Here is an 18,189-nt window from a genome sequence, read left to right as displayed (position 1 = left end):
CCACCACTGGATTGTCGGCACTCGTTCACCATCTACTTTTTGTCTCACCTGTTTTCTCGGAGTCAGACACTCATGCAAGATCTGGCGACATTTAGTAGCTCTGAGTTTCTTGTTGACGAAGTTGGTTGCGTTGATACGCCCTCCGATGATCGTTTAACATGAGACCAGTTTGGACTGTCTGGTACTCATCCTTCAGGACTGAGTCGCCTTTTTGATCCGTGCTCCTTTCTCTTGGCACCAGAAAGATCGAGTCAGGAGTTGCTCATGAGCCGATATCGCTGCTGGCGACTTTGGGTTGTGTTGATACACCCCCAATCTTTGCTTAGCTTTGAATCCCCCAGGCAGTCCAGGCACCCATCCTTCAGGGAAAGAGTTGCCAATATTCGCTCCTCTCTCTCTTGGTGCCAGACATTCGTGAGAGAGCAGGTGTCGTTGGTGGTTGTAGTGCTTGATGAAGTCATCAGGGTGCAACCTTGCTGTCCTCAATGTCGTCTGACTTGTCACTTGGTCTGTCACCTGACTTTTGTACAGACGGACTGACTATGCACTTACTCCTTGTCCTTTACTACCACAGTTCGGCGGCATTATGGTAGGAGACTTTGAGTTCTTAGTATCTTAGACTTTGGGTTGAGTTTTTAACTCTGTATATGATATATATTTCTTTGTTGTTTTGTCCTGTTATTATTTTTTTTTCTTATTCTTCCTTTTCCATTAATTGCTTTAGGTTGGTTCCTCCTATTCTGCCTAAAAGGGAAATTTTACTCAGATTCCCTCCTCCTTTTCAATGTGGTTAATCGGGCTAGATAAATTATATTAAGGTAATGTTTATTAATATGGAATTTTTATTATAAAATTAATATTAAATATACTTGCCTGTATAATTTATCTAATCCCATCCATCCTACCCCACGATCTGCCTATCACAACTGATTTTCAAGGGAAGGTTTTGCAACTGTCAACAGTAGTGTTGCCAACTGGCGGACAGAATAGGAGGTAACAGGGTTGCCAAGGTGGTAAATTTTGGTGCAGTTTTGGGGGATTTAGGGCTAGATAAATTATACAGGTAACTATGATTAATATTAATTTTATAATAAAAATTCCATGTTCATACAGGCCAATTCAAAACTGAGCCATCTCCAATAAATAATCCCCATCTTCATTTCTAATTCCAAACCCATGACCTCCATGTACCTCCTCATACTAATTTCTTCTCTTTCCCACCCAGCCATTCATATCAGCTCTTATCATTAGTTTCTCCTCTTTCACTGTTCTAGTGGCAGCCTCAAACTCTTTCCTAAATAATTCTTTCTCTTGCTCTTGGCACCCCATGTAAGGAGTGCATGCTGATATATTTATTTACTATCTTGTCTCCTATTATTATTGGAATCTTTAAAAGGCTATCATTTACTCTCTTCACCTCTACTTTTTCCTTCCAGTTGTTACTTACTATAATTCCAACACCATTTCTTCCCTCTCATGACCTGTTGTAATATAGCTTATACCCATTTCCTGTCTCTCTATTTCCGCTCCCTTTCCAAGTCTCCTGTACACGCGAGAAATCTATCCTCCTCCTCTCCATCACATCTGCTATCTCCCTCAGTTTTCCTGTTAAGAGTAGTACCTACATTCCACATACTTATCTGCCACTCTTTCACTAACTTCTTTGGCTGCAGTTGTGAACCCTGTGGTACCCCTCGCCCATTTATCACACCAGTAGGGGGATTCTGATGCACGACACTTACAGGGGACACCCTAGCCACACTCATATTCCTTAAAACATCAGGCATGGCTTATTGTTTGGCAAAGGGTTTATTTTTTTACAGACCACATGCCCTTACTGTCATCAACCACAGTTATTGGGCCTAGCCATTGACTAAAGAGTCCACCTGCAAGGCAGCAGTTTTCACAGTTATTGGCAGTGGGCCTAGCCTTTTACTAAAAAGTAAGACTGCAAGGCAGCAGTTTCCACAGTTATTGGCGGTGGGCCTAGCCTTTTACTAAAAAGTAAGACTGCAAAGCAGCAGCTGTCCTTTCAGTCACCTTTTACAACCCGCAGAACCTACGGTGGTAGTATTCTTACACTCCAACCACAGGGCAGTGTTAATTATCAAGTGGTAGAGTATAATTGTTGCAAAGTCTAGAAAAGTGACATCATCTAGAGTAGCCTACTTCTAGGTTTGTTAGTTAGTTTTTGGTATAAAATGCCATATGCTTTCTGATGAAGGGTAGTATGTGCATACTTAGAACAGTATGCAACAGTCATAGTACATATGTTGATGCAATCCACCAGTGAACAAATGATTATAGAAGAAAACCTCCAAAAGTAATATTAATTTATTGGTTGTTCAGTTAGAGATTACTTTTTTTGTGTGACCTGTGATTTTCTAAAGTTTGCTAGTGATTTTAATGGTAATCAGAGACCACTCCATTCCCAGTTATCTTTATGTATGTTAGATGGCATACTGATTGCCAAAGATCCAGGTGGTGGCAAATTGGTTGAACATGTGCATTGGTTTGGCTTCCATGTCAGCACAAAATTATCCTTTAAGACTTATATCAAAAGGGACAGTACAGATCCCCAAGGGATCTTAGGGCCTACCTGGTCAGGGTAGCCTACAGCATCCTATGATTGGTTTGTTAAGAGAAGGTTAACTTAGTACGTATCCTTATATAGTTTTTTTTTTTTTTTTTTTTTCTTTTTTTTTTCTTTTTTTTTTGGTGTGTGACACTATCATGTTTGTGGGATCCAGGGCATGGCACCATAGGAAGGTCATGTTAAGATGTATCTTGGTTCAAAGTTGTCTTCGAGTGTAATCTATCGTTGATTGCAATTTTGTGTCAACTGAGATGGAAGTCAAGGCTCATAAATACATTGAGTCTGGAGCAATGTTCTGCAGCATGATGATCTTGCACCAAGTGTTTTGAGCACATTTTGCAATATTTGTGTTACTGGATCAGTTAAATAATTGAAGAGCAGTGATAGTTGTTTTTTCAGTTTCCCTCTCCAAACAACAAAACACTTGAAAAGCAATGATATTAGCTTTTTCTGTTCTATTTTTTTCTCCGAACAGTCTCCTTCCCCTCCTGACCTTTTGCACTCATACTCAGGCTAGAGTCAAGGTTCTTGCTCCTTCTTAGGGTAGGTTAGGATTGCAGTACCATAGGCTACTAGATGGCCCCAGAGAGTTAGCTACAATACTGTGGTAGGCCTACTTAAATATTTTGCCAAATACATAAGCCTTATATATTTCTGAAATCCTGTTTTGCATTTTATGCATTACTGACTTATTGTTTTTGCATGACGATGGATTTTTTGTTTTAAAAATTCCATATGTATAATGATTGTGTGCCCGTTCCAGTAGGAAACTTGGTTGTTAGGAAGGGAACCAAAAATAAGGGCATTGTACGAACAGGAGTTATTTATGGAAAATTGCATAAACCCTTGGATGAGCATTTGGAAAAATATATGGTTTATGTGTATAGGCATAACCTAACTTAACCCTCGTTTTCCAACTTTTCCAACTCACCCACATACACATGTAACATGACCTAGAGCATTGTAACTCTTTAAAGTAAAACAAAGCAGTCTCCTTCAAGCCCCCCACAGCATCAAAGGGAGCTGCAGCCAAACCTTCAGGAAGAGATTACAGAGAACATTCTTTGCTTTTTTGTTGACAGTTTCTTTTTCAGGTCATTAATTAAAAGCAGACTGTAAGTCGTCTTAAGAGAGTATGCATGGTACTAAAAGTTATAGGCTTGATTTTTATCATCATGACAATGTTCCTTAAACAAAACAGTATAATGACCAGTATTTGCATAATTTTTTATAGGTATTATTAGCACAGCAATCTGTAAATTATTTGAACTACTTACTGTATTCTGCTATGTATGCATAGGTTGTAGTATGTATATAAATTATAACATGACAGTATGCCATTTATTTCATGATATGTAAATTATGTGGTTTTTGAGGTGAGGTGCACTGTACAGTCATAGAACCAATCCCCTGTGTAAGTCAAAGCCTGAGTAACACAGCATAGGCCTTAATGTTTAAATCTTGGATATTCTGAAATTTGTTTTTGTACAATGAAAACATGTTTGGAAGACTACCAAATAATGAAAACCAGTTTTGAATAAGACTGTTTCTAAAATATGCTAAATGATAAGGTTTACAGAGAATTAGTTTCCAAAAGATTGGATCACATTTTGTTGCACTTTCCGGGAAATTATTGAAAATTAGACTGACCGTACAAAGATAATTATAATAACCATACAAGGAAAACAATGTAATGCAAGTAAATTTTTTAAATTACAGGAGAGCTTCTGTATTTCTAAATGTTATTTACATTGCTGGATCAGAAAGAGAAGCTTCTGAGGGTGAGATCTTGACTGTGCTTTCCAGCTTCACATCATAGCATGCGATGCTGTTTCCTATCAGGCCAGTAAGTAATTCATGGTAAGCATGCAATAATTAATGTTATATCTGCATTCTTACAAGTTGAGGTCCTATATTTTCAGGTAAGTAGTTATTAATGCCCATTTAAGGACAAAAAGCACACGCTATGCGTAAACAGCAACATACAGAAATTTTGTTTTTATATATGTAATTTACCAAGTAATTATATAGCTAGAGTTTCTAACTAGCATGGCAGCTAAAATTTGAAATTCGCAATAGCGATACTTTTGTTTTGGTGTAGATAAATAGCCCCACCCACTTTCGGGAAAGAGAGGAACAACTAGGCAAGGCTGTTCAATTTGTTTCTGCTGGCTGACGACAAGGTTGTTAGCTCTACTAAATTTGGAGTTTGTTTTCTTTACAGGTTGTTGGTCTGAGACAAATTGGTGAAGTATTGTTTGCTTTTTGGTTACAGCATTAGCTAGTCGTAGGTTTTTCTTGAAAAGACTGTAATTTCACGATTTAGTAGAATTAGAGTGTCTTTACCTGATTTTGAGTATTTACCGGCTGTGACAATGTCAGACGCTAGTACAGGCAGTCCCTGGTTATTGCCGGACTCGGTTATCAGAGATCCAATTTTATGGGGTTCGTCTATTGCCACTCTCTTTCTCTCTCTCACGCAACCCTCGAAGACGTTGTCAAATGTAACTACCACATCACTCCTCCATATTACCTCCCCTGTTACATTTGACAGTGTCTCTTTACACTCACAACACCCACACTAAATTGCCTCTCACAACACCCAAGGATTTTTGGATGCAGGCCCCCTGGATCTTGTTCAAGGTCCCTCATACACTCTCTCAGTCACACCGCCATTCGCTTCTTCCTAACCACTTTCTTCCAGATTCACATTATCTCCCTTGTTACTATCCTCCAAAATCCCATTCACCAGCTCATCGACCCCTTCTAACTCTTATCCCAATATCTCCCTTATTTCTGCTGCCAAACCACTCAGTTCATCCATACTTCTGTTAAACCGTTGCAAAGCTTCATCCATAATATCGACTACTTCCCTACTACTCGGTTCCCTTCCCACTGAAATCTCACATATCCCTATCAATTCAAACCCACACACACTACAAGCATCATTCATTCCCTCAAAGTCATCCGTATTACACGCCTTATAAACCGTTTGTACTCTTAACACTAACACCCTTATCATGCAGTTCACGCTTTTTTCTTTAATTCCCTTTCTCTACACTCTTCCACTTTCTTCCATACTCCACCAACACTAACTGTTGATCTCCCAGACCCATTTGTTCACTGACACTTGGCTCACATTTATTGACTTTCAACCACTCACTCATCTGCACACTAGAGGACCCACCCAACTGAATCTCCTTAACACCTAGTTTCCTGAATTCCCAGCCTGACTCATCCTCTTCTGCCTACACACACTCGCTACATGACCCTCTATTCCACATTCAGCACACTGCACTGTTCTTTACACATCCTAGCGTAATGCCCATTCTTTCCACAATTACCACAAATCACATTCACACGGGTACCCCGACATCCACTCGCTATGTGCCCTACCTGTCGACACCTGTAACTTTTAATATCATCATCTTTCTTACACTCGCTCACTAAATGGCCTGTTTCCCCACACCCGATGCATGCTCCCCACCGACACTCATTATTCCTGTGTCCTGGCTTCCCACATCTATAACACTTCTGCTCTCACTCACAGCTAACTGACCCTAACCTTCCAACACTTGCACTTCTATCTTTCTTAGGTTTCACCACACTTACATTACTTCCTCTAATGCTCCTATCAACCACTTGTTCTGCCATTCGCCTCGGCCCTTCTAAAACTGTCTCTCCATAGCTCTTAAACTCAGGCATACCCTCATTTACTTCGGTCCTTCCTGACGCTGACACTTGTACTCTCTTTCATACACCTACCTAGCTCATAATCCCCAACTATCTCTAAAATATCATTCCACGTTAACCTGTCATTTGTCCATCTCATTTTCTCCTTACGTTCCAAATTTGTAAACTCGTACACACTCTCAGGCACAGTCGCTAACAACTTCCTCACTAACTCCTTACACTCATTTATCCCTCATCTCCAAACTTTTTCCTAGCTAACGTTTCTAACCTGCACACATACACTGACAACGGCTCACCCCATTCATTCTTGCCTCTTCAGAATCATGCTTTCTCCTATATCTTGCTACTCTTTATCCTCTTTGCCTGTTCCACAATCCTGGCTTTCACACACTCATACAGCACATTCCCTACACTCATCATTACCCCATACACATGCTCAACAAAATTTTTGTCAAAAAGCAACCTAACTCTCTTGCCCAAACTCTCTTGTTATCCCCATACTTAGCCACACAATACTTCTCATACTCTCTTAAAAAGTCCCCTACATCCCTACTACCATATTCCTCATACTTTGCACATCGGGGTACCTCTCTCATATACAAAGGCTTTCGTACTTCTCGCTCACTTTCACTCTCACCTCCACTACTTCCATCCTGATTCCTATTTACCTCCTCCGAATACAACGAATCAACTTCCATACTAACATCCATGCTCTTGATTACGCTCTTCTTACTTTTCTTCTTTCTACCTATCTGTTCCCACTCACCGTTATCTAAATCACTCTCATTTTGCTCCTTACTCTCTTCCTTTTTCCCAACATTCTCTAATTCCTTTCTCATCCTGTCAATCATCTTTACTTACTTCCTTTCCCATATTCTTCTTCTTCTCCAGCCCTTTCTTATCCTTATCCTCATTCCTATCCTTATCCTGTCTCCCTTCTTTCTTATCCTCACTTACTACAATCATATCACCTTCATCTCTTGCACTCTCATCCACTCTCTCTTCCACTTTCCGTACCACTCCTGGCCCATCACAAGACCCAGGAGACCTACCTCTGACAGCTCCCTCTCCAAAGAACCCTTTCATCATTTCCTTCACCATCCTTTGCACATTACTCATCATTGATCCCAACTTTTCATCCACCTGCTCAGCCCCTTTCACTTTCCTCTTGTTCCCTCTTCTGCACTCCTCATCATTCCTCTAAACTCTTCTAACTCCCTCTTATACTTCTCACACTCAAGCCTCAGCCTCTCATTCTCCACTTCCATTGCTTTCCCAACTTCCCTCATCATCCTCAGCTCCTCCTTCAACCTCTCTACCTCACTCAATCCTTCCATCCTGACTTTTCCTACCACTCATACACATGATGCACCAACCGTCCTGTCTCTGCCAATCTAGCAGTCCCTGTTTGGGCGCCAAAAATAATGTGGAGGAAACACAAGCAAAAAAAACAAAAGCAACAAGATCTCCCCAAATTTACTTTATCGAGCACGACTGACAAAACAGTTCCCCCAGCCACACGCTTGCCCCTTTACATTACTAATTACGCAGGACAGTTGGCTTAACGAGACACAGAACACACAAAACACAAACACATGTACTCACCTCAGACTCTAGACACTCAGGGTGAGATGTTGTGTGTCCACTGGATACGGTTGTCGAGACACAACAACCGCTGAGATTCGCAATGCAAAACAACCAACCAAGTACCACAACCATACAACAACTGAACAACACAACAAATCACTGCACAAAGGAACACCAACAACATCAAAATAACAACCTTACAAGTCCACATACAGCCACTCACAAACAACACCAAGAAATCACATCACCTCACCAACAACAGCACTCAACAACTCACAACTACAACTCAATAGAAACTCACAAGTTCAACAACCTTCCAACACACATGCACAACAAACTCAACAGCACAGGCACAACAACTCTAAGCATACGATACCAACAGCAAATCAAACAACAGTTCAATCCAGAAACACAACACAACTGACCATTAACAGTATCCAAGACTGCTGCTAAAAACTACTGTCCGGTACAGACACTGATCCAAGACAGACTCACAACTTCACCAGCAGACAACCAAAACGATCGCCCAACAAGCAAACCATCGCTAACCAAGACCACTTGCTCTCTCTCTCTCTCTCTCTCTCTCTCTCTCTCTCTCTCTCTCTCTCTCTCTCTCTCTCTCTCTCTCTCTCTCTCTCACACTTTTCAGATAAACACAACCACTTACACACTACCATACAGCAACACCAAACATGAACACAACACACCAAACACACGAAAACACTTAAACTCTCAATTATTCCCGACAATTACAAACAACCCAATGACGCTTTCACTCAATCTCTCTCTCTCTCTCTCTCTCTCTCTCTCTCTCTCTCTCTCTCTCTCTCTCTCTCACGCATCCCTCGAAGACGTTGCAAATGTAACTACCACATCACTCCTCCATAACTTCACCCTTCAAAAGGCAGGTATCATGTCTCAACTCCATCTCGGATATTGAAGTATTTGATGTCTGTTGACGGGGTTGAAGCTTTCATGATCCCCTGCTCCTTGGACTGTATTTGATGATCCGGATAATTCATTACTTTGTCCTAATGGCATGTTGCTGTACCTGCGGAAGACTTTTCTCCAGTACTGACTTGCCAAGGGAGAAGTGTCTAAGGACACGTCTTTCTCCTGGTCTTGCGAGATCTGGAGGAGGTTCTCTGCAGCTGGTGGCTAAGTCACCTGTATACTTCCTGAGAATTCATGGTACCTATGGCTTGTCTTTTCCTTGCATTCTGAAGATTGTCAGACTGGAAGATAGCTGTGTTCTCATCAGGACCACATTGTCTTTCTACCTTCGGGTCTTTGCCCACAAGTCCTTGGAACCTTTTTCCTTGGACCTGTGTTGGTGCTCTACAAGTTGTGTTTTCTTACCCGGCTTCTTTAAAAGGACAAGTTGCATCTCGCCTAAGGTGTGCAGTTCTCCAGGTGAGAACGATTCAAGAGTGATTGGCCTCTCCTCCTCCCTCTACTTCTCCTCATTTGGGTTGAGAGTAGGACTGGAACCTACTCTTGCTAGACTGGTGCCTGATGCATTAAGTCTACATATCAAGCTTCCTTTCTATTTTTCTTGTTAGAATCATGAAAGCAGTCCCGCTCCTTCCTTTAGCAAGAGGAGGAAGGAGACTCTGGCAAGAAGGCAAACCCTTCTCTGTATTACAACTCGCATTGAAATAAGTAGAGTATTTCAAAGCACAAGGGATCATATAGCCTTAATTGAATTGTACTAACCAAATCGTAGCCTAAGTTCTATACTACGACACCTAGATTACGGGGGGTCCATTGTACACCCATGTGAGTGTTAGTATCATGATGTTCTTTGATACCCGAGTAACATAGCAACCTTTCGGCAATACTATTGGAAATTTAGCAGCTTTCCTTAACTGCGCGTGTTATAGTCTACCCTTATACCTTATTACCCCATTGTCTAGGCAAAGATTCAACTGGTGTACGAGAGCTAGTTTTGGTTTTCTCGCCCCCGTCATCAAACTCTTGTTTTCCTCTTGGAAAATTTCCTTTTGCATGAGGATAAAAGTCTTATACTTTGTCTCTTGGAGTTCTTACAAGGTCAGTTCACCAGTTACATTAACATTTCTGTCCTTCTCCTACGTGTCAACCAGTCACTGGGATTATCATCCATAGGCACGTAAAGCAAGACCGCCTGGAATTACAGAGTTTATTTCCTGTAGGTACTCTATTTTTTCATAAATACAGGTACGTAGAACATATTCCAACAGTAGCCAACTTAATGCAACTTTATTGTCCTACCAAATGAACAGTTCTACAAATTCATCCTTCTCAAAGGGTTCTTTAATAAATTTGGCCATTTTGTAACAGTCAATTTTTTAATGGGCACTACTCTTACCTTCACCAGTGTTAAATGAGAGTTTTTGTTCCTAACGCTATATATGCTTACTCACTGGCATCACAGAATATGTCTGAGGAGTCCCCCTCTTCTAGTCTAGTATCCTAGGAAAAGAAGTATCAAGACATTTCTCTAAATCTTTGTATAACTCGACCCATTGCTTTTGCAATTGGTCCGGGAGTTGATTACCCCAATCCAACTGTTGCTTCCACAAATTCTGCAAGTATAACCTCGCCCTAATAGTAACAGGTAGAAGTACTCCAAATGGATTGTAAATCTGTGGAACTGTTCTTAACACTTCTCTAAGTTGCACCATTAAAAATGCCTTCTCTGTGTCATTAATACAAGCAAGCGAAGCAATTTTTTTTCTAGAACTGTAGCGGAACTTTTGAGTAGGTCTGCTATTATATGTGGTCCTGTCCACAAACAATCATTCAAGCTTAACCCAATTTTCTCCTATATGATCAAACAGTCAAACACTATCCCAATAGGGATTGTTGCACTGTCCTTTTTAAACACCATGATGTGCCAAAAAATGAGTCTTCATCAGTTTTAAAATATTCCATTCTCTCTATGAACACCCTATCCTGATCATTCAGGATTTTCTGATAGTGTTCCAGATACTTGGTTTCCTTCTGAAACTTGACACACTGTTGCTTTAATCTATTCAAAGCTAACCCACAGTTGGAGGCTTATCTACTTCTATTGCCTTTCCAAGGCAATGCCACAGCATACTGTTTGTCAATTTTGGATTAGGTTACAGTACTCTCAAAATTCTAAACCCTGGATGTATGTTGTACACATTGTGAAGACCCTATCAACAACTCTATAGGTGATTGTTTCTTTATGGGATAGATAAAAATCTTTATCAGACAAGCTGATTTTCGTTGTACACAATGACCTTAACGTCAAATTTCTTTGCATAATCTGGGAGCTTGTCTACCACTATACAATCCATATGTATTAACCTATCCCAGTGAGGTGCAACAATATTTACCATCTCATACTCTTTGACTGGTTTGGAAGTCAAATAACCTCCTAATGATATGTTCTCAACTCCCTTGCTCTTATAATGGAGTCCCTCAAGAGCAGATCTCTTTATGAAAGATCTCTCAGCAGGGTATCCAACAACGCTCTCTTTCACACAGTGTGACCTCTTTTACCTTTTAGAGTTATTGTGGCTGTAGATAAGATCAACTGAAGTTCAAAGGAGTCTGAGTTGGATTTGTTCTGTACGCTGGTAGTAGGGGCCTTCACCTCTATTGAGAGGTCCTGTGTCACTTATGTTCATCAGTTTTTGTGGTCTTCATATGTGAGACTGAACCCACTACAGGTGCCCAAAGTTCTCTGGTCAGGAGAACTTTGCCATTAAATGCTGGACTACTACTGCTTCAGTAGGAATCATTGATTCATCTTTAAAGGAGGGCATTACTTCTAGACTACTGAGATTATAACTTGGACTTGTATACTTTAGCAAGGGGACCTTGCCTCACTCAGGATTAGGGCTCTGGACATTTGAGTTTAATTTTAAAATTGTTTCCAAGCTCTAGGAGGTCAGATGATGAGACCAAATCCAAAAAAAATCTTTAAGGATTGCATCTCTTTCAGTACTTCACAGCTTCGTTTCATTCATTTCCAGATCTATGTTCTGTTGGAAAATTAGAAATTATTAACTAACTAGGAAATGAAGTGTATGTATGTAACTCAATTGTAAACATTTAGTTTTTGTTATTTTACCTGGTTGAAAATAAAATTTTTATAGTAGAACTAGAGTACATTAATTTTGATGTTGTTTTGTCAGTTTTGTTGAAGAGGCAGTTTCATTGCTTTTTTTTTTTTTTAAGAATTTGCCTTGATCAGCTTCATGCTGTATTGTAATAGTAATTACAAAACTCATGAAGATCAAATGAGTTCTCTGTCTTGGTCATTGTGGTTATTTCATTGTTTATATTAAGTGTAGTTTATTTAAATCAACTTAATTTTCTGAAATGCAATTGCCTTCCTTTTATTCATCAAGTTAGCTGGAAGTAAAATTTGCTGCAATCTGCTTAAATACTGAAATACAAAACTTTCAATGTTTGTTTTTATTTTCAGAGCTTTCACATGGCCACATACATAGATACTATAGGGATTTGCTGTTGGGGTGTTTCTTCACAACAGGTCATGATGCAGTTTAAACTTGGATAGTTTAGGTATGTGGTGTTGCAGTGTATAAAGTGTGTATCTATTGACCATGATAGTAAAAACAACCTACTAGGTTAATGACTTCCTTGAATTTCTTACCCTATTGTCTTTAACCATTGTCATTTTCTTGGCTATAACCTCATATGCATTCACACATGATAATTAGCAAATTCACTTGCCTTTATTTTATTTTTTATAGATACAGTAAAACCTCGCTTCAACGGACCTGAAGCCAATGGACATCAGATTTAATGGACAAAATCTGGCCAATGGGTAGTGTCTGCTGCTGTTTAAATTTACTCACACACTAACCTCAGCACTGGCGGGAAATTGGAACTTACTGTATATTTCTGTGTACAAGATGACCTTTAGATAAGACAAGGTCAAAAATTATGTCAAATTTTTGACAAATTTTCTTGAATTTATCTGATACCATGGGTGTATAGTATGCTAGCTTTTGCAACAACAGGTATTTTATGAAATATTGGTTATGTAAAGATGATGGTGTTACAATTGCTATTTTACTTAATACATCCTTAGAAATTCAAAATAAACAAAATAACAAAGCCCTTTCTTCATATATCATGTTTTTCCCATACATGTCGCCTAAAAGGGAACACTTTTTCATCACCAATCACAAAAAAAACCCAACAATAGTTGGTTTTAACCACCAAAATGATTATGAATTTTAACCCTCACAGTTTGGGCTACATCCCTAGACAGGCTAGATTTAAGGATAGCCAATTTAAAAAAAAAAACACATCAATGGAAAGCCAACAAAAAGAAAAACACTTCAATAGAAAGAGAATTATATACATATATGCACATGGTATAAGAAAAATTGGAAAGAGGAAGGTACTGTATGTATATAAACATGGTACATATAAGGAAAAAAATGATTTAAAAATTTCTGTATCTTCCACAGGAAGTTGAAAGTAAATATGTAATTTCAATCCTGTTCAGGGCCTCTTTACCAAGACAGTTAAAAAATAGAGTAGAACCCCAGTCCTCAACATAAATGGATTTAATAATGTGAAATTTTGCTTCATAGCTCAAACAGAAAACTGGTATCCAACCTGATGAACTATATGATTTTTTTTAAACAAAAGTGTTTCAGTTAGTCGCCACTAGTTGGTATTGTTTAATGCCAGCTCACTCTGCTGCAAATGTTTTGAGCAAACACAAGCTTGTTTTTGTGGCTTCCTGTATTGTATTTTGATTAAATCATGGGTCCCAAGACAGCCATTGCAGACAAACAGAAGAGGAAAACGGTAGGAACCACAATTGAACTGAAGGAGATTATTGAAAAGTATGGCAGAGGCATTTGTGTGACTGATTTAGCTTCTTATTTTTAATATTTTATTAATATACTGTAATGATTAGGCTTTTTGTGCCTACCCAGTACAGTACATACTATACCTAACCTAAGCCTATGGTGCTCCCTCCACCATCGGTATTACGACCGCATTGGACGTAGGCCAGTTTTTTGATGCAGTATACATTTGAAAATAAAAAAAGGACATCTAATACAATATTTTATTTAACTCTGAACTTATTTATTATAATTTAAGTGAATGTTTTGTATAAAAAAGCAAGGTTAGGGTAATACCAAGTGGTCAAGAATGGATTAATCCATTTTCAGTTATTTCTTCTGGAAAAAAATTAATTCAGATCTCGACTGAATTGCAGCTCCATGCTTCTTCTGGAATGGATTAGCATCAAGGGGTGGGGTTCTACTGTATGGTAATTTTACCGAGTTATAAAAGATAAGAACTAAAATCAGTAAAAAATTCTTGTGTATATATTATGTAAAATATTTACGAGACATTGGATGGTAATTTTGGGCAACATTCCCCTTCAACATGAATCATTTATGGCCCGAGGAAGTGATCTGAAGACTTTTCATGCAAAATTTGTTCAAACTGTATGGTACAAAATGTTGATCGTCAGAGAAACGATGATATCCAGAATTTACCCTAAAGCTATGTCCGTATACTAATCATTTGACGATGCCCACTCACAAAGGGTTGATGGAAAATTAATATTATGTTATCTTAAAAGTTATTACCAACATAATTACACTAACATTAACATTTCTTGAAGGTTACCAAAAATATAGGTTGCTGTGTGTGCAACCAAAAGTTGATGTTGGCATTTTCTCAGCTGGGCTTGCTTAGATAAAAGTTTAATTCGTTTGTATGGAATTAAATCTTGAACAGGCTATTTGTTAAGATATGCCAATAATATACATATAAGGTAAAAATGGTTTTATTACATTTATTATCAGTTTATTTCATAATGTAAACATTTTTATGTATGTCGGTGGTTATCACACCCAGGCCGAGGCTAGCCTACTGATAAAGATCACTTAGGACATGAATTTTTTTATTTATATTTGTCAGGAAAATATGAAAGGAATGTGATATTCACACACAATATAATTTTACATACAGACTCTTTAATTATAAGTAGCCCTACTATGTGCCTCCACTTTCAATCTGTGTCAACTTCTTAAATCCTGAATTGCAGATCTGCATGCTCAGACCATTTTTTCCCATTCCTTCAGTTGTCATTCTAAAAAATTGAGGATCTGTCATATGAAGTTGAGGGTTTGTATGTTAGGGAAAATTTTTTGTATTTATTTTTTTCAATAAGGGTATTAGTTGAGCACTGTGTCTTCTGGGCAATCAGCCCATAGGTTTTTAATTTTAACCCAAAGATCACTGCATGTGTTGAATTTCTGTGAGATGTAAGCTTTGTATATGTGAAAGTCCATGAAATTTACCTGCTTCACATTACTATTCAGAATCCCTTCTAAATCAGTTGGTTGTATGTAATTGTTCCATGTAAGTGAATACTACTGTAACTTGATTTCCCAAGTACTACAATACAAATGCATTTGTATGAAGTAACTAAATAATTATTTTTATTACTATTTTGATAGCATAGCCACTGTTCATTTATATTATTTTTATTATTACCTTAATAAAATGGAGTTCCTTTAAAAATATTAAAATTAGGTCTTCCAAAAAGTCAGGCAAAATTTCCATATTGATTTGTTTCAAAAGCAAGACATTTGCTGTTCGTTAAAATTTGGGTAGTCGTGTTTTAACTGTTAGTATTGACGTACAATTAGGAAATTTATGTTTTGGAATCTGTGCAAACCATTACTTTTTCTAGTAATTTACTGGTCTTTGGAGGTCAAACTGAAATTCTTATTTCCCAATTACCTTTTTATAAATGGTTGACTATGGGGGAAAAGTGCTCTCTTTGGGAGCATTTTATCCCATATTGCCTTCCACATTTTCTATCAAGTAATCTTCTGCAAACTTGAGTCTTTTCAGATTTACTTTTGTTTGAGTTTTCAGATTTACTTTTGTTTTCCCCCTTTCATATCTACTCTTTTTGTGTTGATTTGATTTGATTTATATAAAATTTTGGCATTATGCTGAGCACTGGAGCAAATAAGGCCATTCAGCACTGAAACGGAAATTGATAGTAAAAGGTTGGAAAGGCGTAACAGGAAGAAAACCTCGCAGTTGCACCATGAAGCAATTGTTAGAAGAGGGTGGACAGTAAGGTGGAAGAAAGAGAATATGAACAGAGGTACAGTAAAAGGAATTAAAGTAGTTGCAGCTAGGGGCCGAAGGGACGCTGCAAAGAACCTAAGTAATGCCTACATTGCACCGAATGAGGTGCACTGATGGCACTACCCTCCACTTTGGGTGCTTTTGTGCTGATGTCAGTTTTTGGCACTATATTTTGTTGTTTTGATTTTTCCACCGTGCGAGCAGTTAGTTGGCACCACTCAGACCGAGTCTGTTGCGATGTTAGGAACATGTTCACAGCAAAACAATCATAGATCATGGTTGACTGAGACATGCATACACCATCACTACATTCTGCTCTTAAGGATAATAAAAATTGCATCAGTACAGTACCTAGTGATCCCATGTTGATGTAACGTAACCCAAGGTGTTATCATTACAAAGACCCCCATATTTTCTTGTTCACCCTCCCCTGTTCTTTGTGAAGTCAAATAATGACATTGGGTGAGAGCTGGTTTTGCTACAAAGCCAACCATATACCAGTAGCATCTGAACCATAGACCAAATCTATCAGGTGAATATACCTTTTGGATTAGTTGTAAAGAGCAACCACTGCTATAACCAGGACAACTTACACAATTGACACAATTCATTAGCTCCATTCCTGCTAATTCCTTTTCAGGTTAGATCCCCGGGATATAGGCACCCTTCCTCTAAGACCAAAATGGAAAAAACTGGCACGTAAAAATTACGAACTGGTCTTTAAGCAATTGAAACTTGTTTCTGTCATGGGACAAGTTATGGCAATTAACTGCTCTGCAAATCTTTTTTCATCTATTTTGTTATATTCACTGTAGTGTTGGATGTTTAAACTTGTTAGTGTATTCTTTCAAACATTCATCCATTTTTTGAGAACTTTCAAATTGAGATTCTTTGTTTTTGAACTTAAGTTGCATTGCACATATGTAATTTGCTTTGTGAGTTTTTGCTTCATCTTTCATTTGAGTAATTCTGTTATCAAATATGTAAATTGACGATTATAATGTTTTTTAATTGTTCATTAATATAAGAGTGCATTTTATTCTTCCATGAAACTTATGGCATCTACGTTGAGGATGCTGGTGGATTCAATTTCAGTTCTTTTAATTGCACATTGAACATCTTCATTAGCTTGAAGATCTGTTGAATTTATATGATTCAGTTTTGCTTTTACTTCTATCATGGTTGCTTCATATTGTTAGTTACGGGCTGCTCTTGGATTAAGAGCCTGTGCCAGCACAAGGCTGGCTTAATCTTAAACAGCATTAGTTTTTGTGTAGCAGTCAATTTACATCACCCCTCAATCACATTATGGCCAAAGTCATAGAAGACTGGGTAAGAGTATCAGTTGAAAAGAGCAACACTGCCATAACCAGGACAACTTACACAAGTGACATATTTCCTTAATCTATTGCTTCGAATACCTTTTCAGATTAAATTCTTTGGATATAGGTACCCTTTCTCTAAGAACAAAATTGTCAAAAACTTTTACATAAAAGTCAGGCATTCTTCCTTGAACAACTTTTAACTGTCAAGATTTTTGTTGTGGATTATTATTATTAATAGGGGTTAGTTTTTCCAGACCTCTGAGTCTCAAGTAGACTCTTCTCGGGCTGGTATATTTGTTGTGGAACATGTTATGGTGATTAAGTACTCTGTAAATCTCTTTTGATCTATTTTGTTATATTTAATCTAGTGTTGGATGCTTAACATTTTGTTAAGATGTTTCTTTCAAACATTTACCCATTTTTCAAGGAACTCAAATTGAGATTCTTTTTGGTGCTTAATTGCACTGCACATATGCAGTTTGCTTTGTGAGTTTCTGCTTCACCTTACATATGTGTACGTAATTCTTTTATCAAATAAACTGAAGATTATATTTTTACATTGTTCACTGATATAAGAAAGTGTATTTTATTCTTTATGGCAGCCACATTGAGGATGCTGGTGGTGAACTCAGTCTCAATTCATTTAGTTGCTCATTGAATACCATCATGAGCTTGATGATTTGTGGAATTCATATGATTTCCTTTTGGTATATTTCTACTATGTTTATTTCATATTCTTCACTGGTTGATGCACTGTATTCTGCAGTTTTATATAAGTAACTTACCCAGTAATTATTTAGCCAAGAGTTTCTACTGTACAGCAGCTTGAATTTTGGAAATTCGCGGTGGCAATTCTTTTGTTTC

At 38.1% G+C, this 18,189-nt stretch overlaps 1 long non-coding RNA gene across 2 annotated transcripts in view; it reads left to right on the top strand.

Annotated features, from left to right (window-relative positions):
• Positions 1-15,881, top strand: part of LOC135206280 (uncharacterized) — a 96,175-nt gene extending 80,294 nt beyond the window's left edge. Inside the window, exons 5-7 of one of the 2 annotated variants that reach the window (XR_010312725.1) lie at positions 4,316-4,442; positions 12,321-12,418; positions 12,610-15,881. This is a non-coding gene — a long non-coding RNA (uncharacterized LOC135206280). Of the gene's footprint in view, positions 1-4,315; positions 4,457-12,320; positions 12,419-12,609 lie in introns of both variants that reach the window. The other variant, XR_010312722.1, reaches the window with a different exon arrangement.
• The last annotated feature ends 2,308 nt before the right edge of the window (positions 15,882-18,189 follow it).

This window comes from Macrobrachium nipponense, chromosome 11, assembly GCF_015104395.2.
Source record: "Macrobrachium nipponense isolate FS-2020 chromosome 11, ASM1510439v2, whole genome shotgun sequence".
Classification (NCBI taxonomy): domain Eukaryota; kingdom Metazoa; phylum Arthropoda; class Malacostraca; order Decapoda; family Palaemonidae; genus Macrobrachium; species Macrobrachium nipponense.
This window is presented reverse-complemented; position numbering and strand designations above follow the sequence as displayed.